Source organism: Rhipicephalus microplus, chromosome X (assembly GCF_043290135.1).
Source record: "Rhipicephalus microplus isolate Deutch F79 chromosome X, USDA_Rmic, whole genome shotgun sequence".
NCBI classification, from domain to species: Eukaryota; Metazoa; Arthropoda; class Arachnida; order Ixodida; family Ixodidae; genus Rhipicephalus; species Rhipicephalus microplus.
In genome coordinates, this window is record NC_134710.1 from 157862251 (window position 1) to 157875694 (window position 13444).

The following is a 13444-nucleotide window of genomic DNA, read 5'->3' on the forward strand; positions in this document are numbered from 1 at the left end:
AAACCTTTCTTGGAACGAGCACATCGACACAATATCAAGTAAGTTATCTCAAATAGTGGGACTAGTCTACCGGAATCGCCTGATCCTTCCAAGACATGTAATGATATTAATTTACAACTTTTTATTTTCCTCAAGAATGAACTATTGCCATCTAGTTTGGGCATCCACTAGTCAAGAAAACATACAAAAATTGTATTGTCTACAAAAAAAGTTTCTACGTGCTGTAGAGGACCTGCCTTCACATTTTCACACCTACCCGTTGTTTGAAAAGTATAATGTAATGCCTTTTGAGAAGATGTACAACTTTAGATTAGCGAAAGCCTATAAACAAGAATTAAAGGGGAAACATGTATTCTTGACTGAACTTGCCAACCTTAAAAGAAATTGTCAGCCTTATAAAACGCGAAACTGCGAAATTTGGACTGTTAAAACTTGTAGAACAACATATGGGCGACATACGTTAGGAAACAGACTTCCGAGGCTACAAAATGCTTTATACGAATTTAACTTTCAGCTGGAAAGCAACACTTTTTATGCAATACGTTCCTTTCTTGCAAATAATTACAATGACACTATAGAATATTTCGCGCATGCCTATGAGTGTCAGCTATAAAGAATATGTCGGTGTACGCTAGGCATGGCGATTTGTAACCACCTCATATTTTCTCATATTTTCTTTCGGTCGTGTATTGAATGATTTGTGCAATTATATATCTATAGTGTACTCTATGTAAATTACAAAGTTATGTTAATCTGTATGCATGTATTATGAAGGTAATCTATATGTACTGAGCTATTTAGTACATTCGTTGGTGTATATTTTCTTTTGTGTATGGTTTGTACGCAAGACGTGGTTATTTGTAGTGGGCTCACATTTTCCTTCAGGTCCTGTACTAAGTGATTTATCTGTTCAGTACATTTTTTTATGTACTGAGAACACCGTTGTACGCTGGTGCCAAAACGGGGGCCCGCAGCTTCGTCAAGCTATCCTTGCGATGGCTTTTTCTGCCGGCCTCCGGCATTGTGTACTATGTGTGTGTACTATGTACATGATGTCAATAAAGTTCACTGTTCACTGTCTCAATGAGAGTATGTTAAGTTGAGGAAACAACGAGCTGCAGGAGAAGTAAAATGGGCTGAAAGTCATTAATCTAACTGCTTTATTCTGAAGTCGCTGCAAACGTTCGATGTGCGTGAAATATGTGTTGGCCCAAGATGATACGCAATACGAAATATGGCTATGAATATAAGGAAAATACAAAGTACGTATGATGTGAGGCGGAAAATAAGTTCGTGTCTTGATGATAACGTGAATACCAAATGCAATTTTTTTAACGAGTGATGCTGCATGTTCATGAAATTTTAGTTCGCTATCTAAGATGACGCCAAGAAACCGCGCTTCACTGGAAATGTTTATGATGGTATTCTGGAAATGTTTATGACGGTATATCAGAGTCAAATCGAGGCAACTGCTGTACATAAGGCCCCGCAGGTATGTAGGACTGCCATCATTTAAGAAACATAGGTCGTGCTTGGAAGCGAATGGCATGAGGTTTATTCCTTTAGCATTGATTGTTGAACTACCCCAGATTAAGTGATGTGCGTTGAAGTCTCCAGTTATAACCCACGGCCCATAGTTGTCAGTATGTCTCGTAGTTGGTCTTGTTCAAACCGTCCGGATTGTGATATGTAGACACCAATGAGTGTGAATGACACTTTTTCCTTTTTAACACGTAAGCAGACATATTGATTGTCATCCTGCGGTTGAACTGCGTGATGCACATATGTGAAATCTGTGCAAATGTAAACAACCACCCTGCGGCGTTCCTCGCACGTTGAAAAAAGAAAGATCCTTACCCTGATAGTTTAGGAGGTTGTTGTACGTTTGGTTCACATATAACTACTACAGGAATACGATTCATGATAATATACTGACTGAATGAAGAGATGCGGGATCTCAGGCCTCTCGCGTTCCACTGTAGTATCGACGCTTGTCGGACCTCGTTGCGGAAGGAGAAAATTGGTCGAGCCATGGTTGCTACTGGAGACTTGCAAATACTGGACTTTGAGCCTCCAGTACTTGTAGTGCACTCTGAACGAGGGGAGACTTCAGACTGCTGCACAGCTTTCGCATGGCAACCAGCAGTGTTCGGAACATTCTGATGACTTCAGTGTCCTCCTCAGGGAGCTTTGTCACCGGCTGGCTGGAAGGGTGTGATTGTCGATGTGCGCTTGGAATTTGCAGGTGTCTGTGATTTCGGCAATGAAGGCCTAACTGATTCATCTGCAACATTGCTGTTGGTTGGTTTGTTGACCACGCTGGCCGCCTTCGGTCTGGGACGAAAGGGTGGCGAAAGAGAAGGGTGGTGGAGGGGCGCTGTCGATGCAGCGTCTTCGGAATTCTTTGATGAACTGCGGTGACGACGATGCCTCTTTTGGACGGTCCTGGCAGCCTCTCGATGCGACGAATTGTCTCTGACCATTTGTTTCAATACCGCTATTTCTCTTTCGATTTTGGGGCATTCTTTTGACGAAGCTTCATGTAACCCATGACAATTAGAGCATTTGAGGGTAGTTGCTTCACAGTCATCCGCTGAATGGGCTTCCGCGCAACGAAGACACACCATCTTATTTTCGCATACGTTTCTCACGTGGCCCAGTTTCATGCACTTATAACACTGTAAAGGCTTCGGTACGACAGGTCGCAGAGATTGCTGAAAATGGCCCACCTTTACGCTTGTGGAAGAGTCGCCCTTGAATGTGATCTTAAAGCAGCGTGAGTTTCGCAAACGGACAACTTTTGGGAAGACGCTGGCTTCATTTGCCGGTTTGACCAGAACATCGAAGTCGTAGCTGGGAATGACAGTATCCACATCGTAGATGACTCCAGTGACGACGTTAGAGATCACAGGAATATAGGAGCGAACTTTCATTCCCCCCAGCTCGTTGTCGTTGCGCAGTATATTAAGTGCCGCAGCATGTTAAACGTCGATGGCCAATTCGTTTTTTCGCGTGTTCACTCTGATGTCTGTGATCTCGTTTGGCACGAGTCCTTCCAGCATCACCGAAACAGATTGCCTGTTGATGCGCTTCATGTTACCGTCAGGTACATCAGGGACGAAAATGATAGTGTTTGTCACGGGTCTCCTTGGCACTCTGTCGTTCAACGTACTCGATGACGAAGATGTTCTGACGTTCCGCCTCTTCACTTTACGGCTAAGCACCAGCTTAAATTCGTCGTCATCGGAAGGCTCTTCGCTGCTCATTGAGTAAACATGAGTGCCCTCGCTGTCGTATTCGCTGTAGAGTCCCGTACGCTTCCTGGATGCGGCCACCGCCGACGCCGCCGTATCTGGTGGACGTCCTGGAGGTAAACGTCCATCACTGACGGACACGGAGGTGATATTCGCGACATTCACCTATAATTAGGTAAAAAAAGAGCACACCTACTGAAACAGCAATCTGCTAAGCAATCACTTCATCGTCGTCCCCGTGCCGCGTTTAAATTGCCATTAGCTGTGCTCGCCGTTCCTGGGTAAATAAAAAACTGTTGATCACCTGTGGCGCGTACCCGCATACCGCAGCCCGTGGTATACGGGTATGTGCCATACGTGTCTCGAGGAAAGCATTTGATGATGTACGCGAGGATATTTTCACGTTGTTATGTCCTGGAAGTAAAACGCTCTTCATTCTCCCTCCCTCCCCATTCTAATTTTTGCCTTCATCAAACTAAGGCGGTGATCACGGGAGCACCCCAGTCGTACGTGAGGGAGTTAGATAATCAGATAGACACGTTTAAAGCGCCTGCAGCTCTGTAAGAAATGATTCAGATTTGATAACACTGTGTCAAAATGGTCACTGCATTATAAAGCGCGTTTTTTATCAAATGTACGCGGTTTACGGGAAGATAATGATAATTTACAAGTATCGGTGATTGAAAGCCTTTTTATTAATGTCTCTCACAATCGAGATCAATCAAATTGTAGGAGCTGAACAGCCAAACTAACTCGGCACGTCGACACTAGCTTAGAGTATCCCCACATGAATCTCATTATTATTCTATAGAGCGAGACGCACGGTGGTGACTTAGCCTCGAACATTTTGCCGAATGGGCGATTCTTTAATTTCCAGCAACGGCGGCTGTTTTCAGATGGGAGCGAAGTGCAAAAACAACCATGCACTGAGGTTTCGGTGGACGTTAAAAGGGTCAGCTGATCCAAACTAACCTGGAATCGTTTATACTGGGTTATCTATGCTAGTATTGCCCGTAAAATCCCATCATTGATATTTTTGTTACCACCAGGTGCAAAACAAACTGCTGGGAGGCCCTAAACTGATAAAAATGTCTATTTGCGGCAGTTATATTTACTATATCGTTCAGCCCTCGAAGGTCTGAGGAGTGGGAGTTTAATGAACGTGACGACAGACTTCATATATGCTACGGGCTCATTCAACCTTGAATATTTAGCGTATTAGCTTTTTGTTAAGGGCTAACACGTGTACTTCTCGAAAAAAAAATGAACCCGCGTGAGGAAAGTGGACACTGTGTGCGCAGAACTCCGCGGCCGCTAATTAAAGGGTCCATTCTCGCAGTTAATAGCCGCCATTTCCTCAGTGGTAGAATAATAAAAAGCTGCATACACCTTGAAAGCACAGATGCGACTTTCCGGCTCGGCTGGAACTTATTACTGGAAGAGCGAATATTTCTTTGCTCTGGTATGTTAACTAACGTGAGCAAGCGAGTATTTTTGAATCACCCGCCTTATCACTGTTAGACGTGCGCACTGGCACAAAAGAATACACGCTTCAGAATCGTTCAATAAAGAACAGACAATTGACTTTGGCTGGATGGCGGGGCAGGTGTCAAGTTCTGAGTTCCGCACCATGCATTTCACACCAGCTGAAGAGAGAAATTGGTTTTGTGCTACTGATATTATTTCTGTTTTCGAGAATTGATTTCCGATATAGCGGCGAGCTTGCTTACACGGAAACAAAATGCAAATCCTTCTTTTGTTATCATAGGCTTGACGCCTGAGTGGCGCGTGTGCCGTAAATTGCCGGATGTTGTTGTCGAGGCATTGAATAAGTTACCATGCATGCGCCTGGTGGCTCTCACGTTGTTTTTTTTTTGTTCACCCGAGAGATACCGAACACTTGACTTTTTGTAACAGCCACAAAACCAGTACCATTTGAAATTCTATATATGAGAATGAATTTGGTTGCTTCTTGCGGTGTATTATCCCAATCACATCATCACATCACTTTAATACCTTAAAGACCCCCATGTAGGGGGTATTACATAAGGGGTGGGTTACAGGTAAATGTACACAAGTTTTCAAATGGAAATGTGCGCGGTGACCTTCTCTTTAAATGTTGATGGACACGTGATGGCTGGAACGTCACAGGGAAGGCCATTCCAGTCCACTGCTACACGGGGGAAAAAAGAGGCAGAAAAAGTAGTAGTGCGAGCATGTGGACGGGCAATTTGGAACGCGTGGGCAGTGCGGTGAGATATGCGCGTCGGTGGGACGATATAGGGTGCTTGATTAAGAGGGCTGTGGAAGAACTTGTGTAGCAAACAAAGGCTGGTAATGCGGCGGCGCACTGACAGATTCGAAAGACCAGTTTCACGTTTAAGGGATGATATGCTTATGTTATATGAATATGAAGAATGTATGAACCTAGTGGCGTGGTTTTGCACAGACTCTAATTCATTTATCAAGTATACCTGGTGCGGGCTCCATATGGGAGCTGCATATTCTAGTTTAGTTCGGATTAAAGATTTATAGGCGAGAAGTTTGATGTCAGGTGGGGCATGACGCAAATGACGCTTCAAAAAACCCAGAGTTCGGTTCGCTGATGATATGACGTTCGCGATATGCGTGCGCCATGAAAGATCACTGGATAAGGTGACGCCTAGGTATTTATAGGATTTCATTTGTTCAAGAGTAGAGTTAGCTATTACGTAAGAAAAATGCAAGGAATTATGCTGGCGTTGAAAAGAAACGAGTTTGCATTTAAAGGGGTTAAGCTCCATCAACCACAGGTCGCACCAATGCTGTACACGATGAAGGTAATTTTGAAGCGCAGTTTGATCAGAGGGGTTAGTAATTTTGCGGTATAGAACACAATCGTCGGCAAACAAGCGGATATGAGAATATACATGCATGGGTAAATCGTTAATATATAATAGAAACAGAAGGGGTCCGAGGACGGAACCTTGGGGGACTCCCGATGTTACCGAGAGGGAGCTAGAATGTTTATTTCTAATATCGACAAACTGGGAACGGTTAGCAAGAAATTCTGAAATCCATGCAAGAATTTTGGGGTGCAGATTCAACTGGGCAAGTTTTAGTAACAGGCGTTTGTGTGGTACCTTATCAAAAGCTTTAGCGAAGTCTAGAAAGATTGCATCAGTCTGGAAGTTACGGTCAAGATTAGCGTGCAAATCATGAGTAAATATAGCTAGTTGTGTTTCACAAAATAAAGATTTACGAAATCCATGCTGGGAAGAATGAAAGAAATCGTTAGCATCCAGAAAGTTTATTAGGTGAGTGTATATGGCGTGTTCCATGATTTTGCATGAGACGCTGGTTAGTGAAATGGGGCGGTAATTTAGGGGTGACTGTTTCTTACCTGATTTGTGGACCGGAATATCCTTTCCCACTTTCCAGTCTTCTGGCAGCATTCCTGTTTTAAGCGACAATGAAAACAGTATTGACAAATACACTGCAATAATTTGTTTAGTGTTTTTTAACAGTTTAGAGTTAATGTTGTCAACGCCAGCCGATGATGAAAGTTGAAGTTTGTCGATAAGGGACTAAATTCCAGCAATAGAAAATTCCACTGGAAGCTCATAGGCTACGACAAGTGCCATAGTGGAGAGATCACAATTAACGTTACAAGATGACGTTCTTCAACGTACACGTCAGTCAATGAGTCTGTATAGGTTCACGAGGAATATTGCATTCCGCACTGTGATGTAGTATCTTAAAAATGCGAGCCTAGCAGACGACAGCACCACATCATTTAGAAGATGAGAAGAATGAAGAGGCATTGCAGCGCGCCCATTGAAAAAAGAAGAGGAGACGCTCGCGGAGAACAAAGCTGTTCGGACGCCGGGAAGACGACGCAAGGGAGCCAAGGGCGAACCCGCAACTACGCGCGAGGTTCGAAAGGCCGGGTTCCTGTCCTCGAGCCATTAACGTCCTCGGGGCACGGCGTGTCGGCGTGGCCAAGCTCGAGTTCTTGGTGAGTGGTCCTGTGGACATCTCCGGTACGGCGAGCGCCTTCGAAAGACCGGAGCTGCTGACCATGTCCACCGAGCCGACGTCGCTGACAGTGTGCGGCTACGCCTAGACCTGGTGATGCCCCTTACGGTGGTATGCTGACCTGGAACGCAAGCGGCGACAGCATCCGAGCACGCAACGGGTCCCACTTCAAGGCACCGGGCTACGGCACAGACTGTGAGACTGTTTACTCTTTTCTTTCGTGTGTGAACTGCGTGTGTGTACGACTTATAGTACTGTATGTGCAATAGTTTTTTTTTGTTCGTCCAATATACCTCCCGTTTGTTTTCCTCACTGTCTCCATCTTCCTCGCGTCACACGCCTTGCTATGTGACGAACCTAACACACGACATATCTGGCGTCCGCGAGACAGGACTACTTTGTTACATCTAAGGAGAGTATCACATCGCATATGTGTGTGTGACGGTCGATGATGGAGGCAGATAAGCTGACGGTGATCGGAAAGGAATTGGGGCTAAGTGGGCCAGCACTAAAAGAATTGATGGACCAAGAACGCGCACGCGAAAAAGAGGCACGTGACGCTCGTCTGGCTGAACGAAATGCCGCGAAAGAAGCCGAGGCAGAGGCAGTCGCTAGATTACAAGCAGAGAAGGAAGTTCTTGAGCTCAAGTTAAAGTTGCATCAGTTAGGTGCAACAGCAGGTAGCACAACTACTGGGCAGCTTACCGAGAGTACGCCTGTAGGCACCACGCAGAGCTACCAAAGACCACAAAAACTCATCCCAGCCTTTAACGAAGAACGCGATGAGCTGGACGCATATATACAGCGATTTGAGCGCGTCGCTGCTAGTCAAGACTGGCCGCAAGACAAATGGGCCCTATCACTAAGCCTTTGCTTGACCGGAGAGGCCTTGAGTGTAGTTGGTAGGATGGCACCAGAACATGCCACGAACTACGTAACGTTGAAGAAAACGCTACTACAACGCTTTAGGTTCACAGAAGAAGGCTATTGGACAAAATTTCGATCAGCAAAACCAGATAATTCTGAAACGGGCACGCAGTTTGCCGGGCGTCTACTAGGTTATTTTGACCATTGGCAAGAAATGGCCAAGACAGACCGGACCTACGATGCTCTGCGGGACAAAATTGTCTCGGAGCAGTTTCTCGCACAATGCCATGAGAAACTCGCTGTGTTTCTTAAAGAAAGAAACTGTGAAAGCCTTGAAAAACTTGCGGAGGCTACAGACCACTACTTGGAGGCCCAGGGGTTGATTAACCTTGGCAAATGTAAAGGCGATATCCTGAGCAAGCCTCCAGGTCAAACACGAACGTCTGAGCGGCAAGATGACAAAGAGAAACCGCAGTGTTTCCTTTGCAACAAAAAGGGTCACAGAGCTGCTGATTGCTGGACCAACACAAAGGGTCCAGGTACAAAGCCACCCTTTTGTGGAAAATGCCGCCGCACTGGGCATAAAATAGCTGACTGCTCCAAAAGGGCCAACAGCGTTGAGAAGGCCTCATGCTCTTTTCAACAAAGAGATGGAGCCAAGATAACTAATTTAGAGTCGCAGGCTTCGCTTGGTGTTCCTGATAGTCCGGAGTGCGCAGAAACTCACACAGTTAAGCTGAAGGAAAAATTGATGCCCACGGGCGAAGGTGTACTCGAAGGATATCCCGCAACAGTACTGCGAGATACAGGATGCGATTCAATCATTGTCAAAAGGTCTCTTGTGGCGGATAGCAAGCTGACTGGAAAGCTTTCCTCGATTTACCTCTTGGATGGACGGTTGATGAAGCTGCCTGAAGCACACGTGGAAATTTTTTCACCTTTCTTCACTGGCAAAACTCGAGCCCTTTGTATGGATACTCCTTTATATGACGTTGTCTTGGGAAACGTGGAAGGCGCTCGAGATGCTCACAATCCTGATAACGATTGGAAGAGCCGACTTTACACCCAGAACACTGCAGAAGAGTATTCTGGCGCAGAAAAATCCGGTTCTGCACACGGACCCTTGTATGCAAAGACTTCAACATCGGCTGCAAGGAAAACACGTTTCAAGACAAAAGTTGCTGCAGTAAACCGACAGGCAGGAAATCCACATCTACTTCCGGCTCCAGTTATTAACCCTTTAGACATCAGCCCACAGGACTTTAAAACCAAACAGGAGGAAGACAGCAGCCTGCGGAAATGCTTCGAAGCCGTTAACAAAGAGGTCAAGACAAGGTTTAGTAAAATATTGTTCTTCACGAAGGACGGAATCCTCTATCGCAAGTACACCCTTCACTCAAAGAGGCAGGTGAATCAGCTTGTGGTACCAAGGTGCCTCCGACAATTTGTTATGAAAATGGCCCACGAAGGCATCATTTCGGGCCATCAGGGAATTAAACTAACTACCGACCGGGTACTCGAAGAGTTCTACTGGACAGGGGTTCAGTCAGACATCACACGATTTGTTAAATTGTGTGATATATGTCAAAGAACTATTCCCAAGCACTTGGTGGGTTGTGTACCTCTCGGCAACACTCCTATAATTGACACCCCTTTCAAGAGAGTAGCCATTGATATAGTGGGTCCATTATCACCGATGTATGAGGGCAGAAACAAGTACGTACTGACAATGGTGGACATGGCAACGCGTTATCCCGATGCTGTAGCACTGCCGAGCATCGAGACGGAGAAAGTCGCTGAGGCACTTCTGGAGATGTTCTCTCGTGTAGGTGTCCCACGGGAGATAATCAGTGACAGAGGCACGTCATTCTCGTCACGCCTAATGAAGGAGCTAAGCCGAATTCTCTCCTTCAAACAATTGCCAACAACCCCATATCATCCCATGGCTAATGGCCTTGTAGAGAGGTTCAACGGTACCCTGAAAAAAATGATAAGAAGAATGTGTCAGGAGTGTCCGAAGAAATGGGACCGGTACCTGGCAACCTTACTCTTCGCTTATCGCGAAGTTCCCCAGTCGAGCTTAGGCTTCTCCCCGTTCGGCTTGCTCTACGGCCGTTACGTCAGAGGTCCCCTGGCGATATTGAGAGAAATATGGGCCGCTGATCATCTTGATGATGATTTAAAAACATCCTACGGGTACGTAGTCGAACTGCAGAATCGTCTTGAAGACACCTGCCGTCTAGCAAAGGAGGAGCTTCAGAAAGCGATTGATTGATTGATTGATTTGTGGGGTTTAACGTCCCAAAACCACTCTATGATTATGAGAGACGCCGTAGTGGAGGGCTCCGGAAATTTAGACCACCTGGGGTTCTTTAACGTGCACCCAAATCTGAGCACACGGGCCTACAACATTTCCGCCTCCATCGGAAACGCAGCCGCCGCAGCCGGGATTCGAACCCGCGCCCTGCGGAGCTTCAGAAAGCGAAGCTAGTACAAAAGAAGCATTATGACCAAAAGGCCAGACCACGTCAATTATCCCCTGGAGACAAGGTTCTGCTTCTGCTTCCATCGGATACCAACAAATTGGTTCTGACGTGGAAGGGACCTTTTAATGTCCTTGAGAAGAGAAACGATGTCGACTATTTAATTGACCTCGGTACCAGAAGCACGCTATTTCATATAAACCTACTGAAAAAGTATGAGGAACGGCCGCCTGCACCACCGCATGAAGCATCAGCTGTTTGCCAGGCGGATGACACTGAAAGTGACGAGCTACCATGCGTACCATTCCAATGAAAGGAATCGTCTGCTGACGTAAGCATATCGGAGTCACTTTCTCCTACCCAGCACGTGCAAGTCACCAACTTATTGACCAGGTACGACAACGTATTTTCGGATGTTCCTGGCAAAACGCACCTCGTACAGTGCAAGCTAAGATTGACCACGGATAGACCCGTAAGCATACGGCCATACCCTATGCCATTTGCTACCCAAGAAGCGATACAGAAAGAAATAGCAGACATGCTGCGACAAGGCATCATAGAACCATCGGAGTCTGCTTACAATTCACCTGTAGTAGTTGTGAAGAAGAAGGACGGAACGATGCGTTTGTGCATCGATTTCAGACAACTTAACACGATTATAGTCAATGATAATGAGCCTCTACCCCGTGTAGACATCATCTTTGGTAAACTTGGACAAGCAAAATACTTTTCAAAGTTCGACTTCGCTAAAGGCTACTGGCAGGTTCCCATGGAACAAGGCTCAAAACCAATGACTGCTTTTTCGACAGAATCAGGACTGTATCAATTTAGATTCATGCCGTTTGGCATTAAAACCGCCCCAGCTGTGTTTAACCGCCTCATGAGGAAAGTGGTAGCAGACATACCGCACGTTTATTACTACTTTGACGATGTGCGCATTGCTACTGAAACCTGGGCGGAACATATAGCTATACTTGAGTGTTTTCTCAAGCGAGTTCGCGACGCTGGTTTGACCATTCGGCCAACAAAGAGTGAGATTGGTCAAGAGTCAGTCAAATTTCTCGGTCATCTCGTTGGGCAAGGCGTTATTCGACCGCAGGTCGAAACACTCGACAAAATACAGGCTGCGAAGCGTCCACAAACTAAAAAAGAAGTACGCTCGTTCTTGGGCCTTACAGGTTACTACAGAGATTTCGTGCACAACTACTCTGAAGTTTCTTACCCACTGACTGAATGGACCAAGAAGAGGGCCCCAAACAAAGTCCTCTGGGGAGAACGAGAACAGAAGTATTTTGATGAACTCAAGGTTTTGCTATCTACGTCACCCATTCTAAAAGCACTTGATTTTTCAAAACCATTTGTACCCCGCACCGATGCATCATCGAGAAGTGTAGGTGCCATACTCATGCAGCGTCACGAAGGAATACTGAATCCAGTGTCATACGCAAGCCATAGACTACAACCACGTGAAGCTGCTTACGCTACAGTAGAGCGACAGGCCCTGGCTCTTACGTGGGCGGTTCGGAAATTTCACATCTACCTATTTGGACGCACATTCATTCTCCAGAGTGACCACAAACCGCTTGTGTACATCAAGTTGGCCAAGCATATGAACAGCCGCGTGTTAAGGTGGAGCCTCATTCTAATGGAGTACGACTTTTCGGTCGAGTATATTAAAGGCAGAGACAACATAGGCGCAGATTATATGAGCCGTTTGCCAACTCCGTGAGCAACGTCTGTAGGAGGAATCGATGCTCAATGGTATTAATAGCTTATGATGTGAACCTTACAGCGCGGTACAAGTATCATGACGCTTTAGTTCTGTGACTTGTGTCTTTTTTTTTCCTGGTGTGTACTTTTGTGACCGAATGTGCCGAGTGTGCGGGGCTCGGAACCGCTATAGTGTGCAGTGGTGCTTACGTGTGTGTTTCCGACAGCGAACCAACGTGCCCCAGTGCCCTCAAGTTCTTCTACCGGAAGAACTTTCTTAAGTGGAGGGTGATGTGATTTAATACCTTAAAAATGCGAGCATAGCAGACGACAGCACCACATCATTTAAAAGATGAGAAGAATGAAGAGGCATTGCAGCGCGCCCATTGAAAAAAGAAGAGGAGACGCTCGCGGAGAACAAAGCTGTTCGGACGCCGGCAAGACGACGCAAGGGAGCCTAGGGCGAACCCGCAACTACGCGCGAGGTTCGAAAGGCCGGGTTCCTGTCCTCGAGTTATTGACGTCCTCAGGGCACGGCTTGTCGGCGTCGCCAAGCTCGAGTTCTCGGTGAGTGGTCCTGTGGACATCTCCGGTACGGCGAGCGCCTTCGAAAGACCGGAGCTGCTGACTATGTCCACCGAGCCGACGTCGCTGACAGTGTACGGCTACGCCTAGACCTGGTGATGCCCCTTACAGTGGTATGCTGACCTGGAACGCAAGCGGCGACAGCATCCGAGCACGTAACGGGTCCCACTTCAAGGCACCGGGCTGCGGCACAGACTGTGAGACTGTTTACTCTTTTCTTTCGTGTGTGAACTGCGTGCGTGTACGACTTATAGTACTGTATGTGCAATAGTTTTTTTTTTTGTTCGTCCAGTATACCTCCCGTTTGTTTTCCTCACTGTCTCCATCTTCCTCGCGTCACACGCCTTGCTATGTGACGAACCTAACACACGACACGCACACATTAGGGCCACTGCAACACACACTTTTTTGTGTTATCATTTATTATTTGAAGATTTTGATGAGCGTTGCTGGAGGCAAGTTTCGCAATTCGCCTACACAGAGTTTTTGTTGATAAAACGCATCATTGCAGTACGGCATCGGATTATG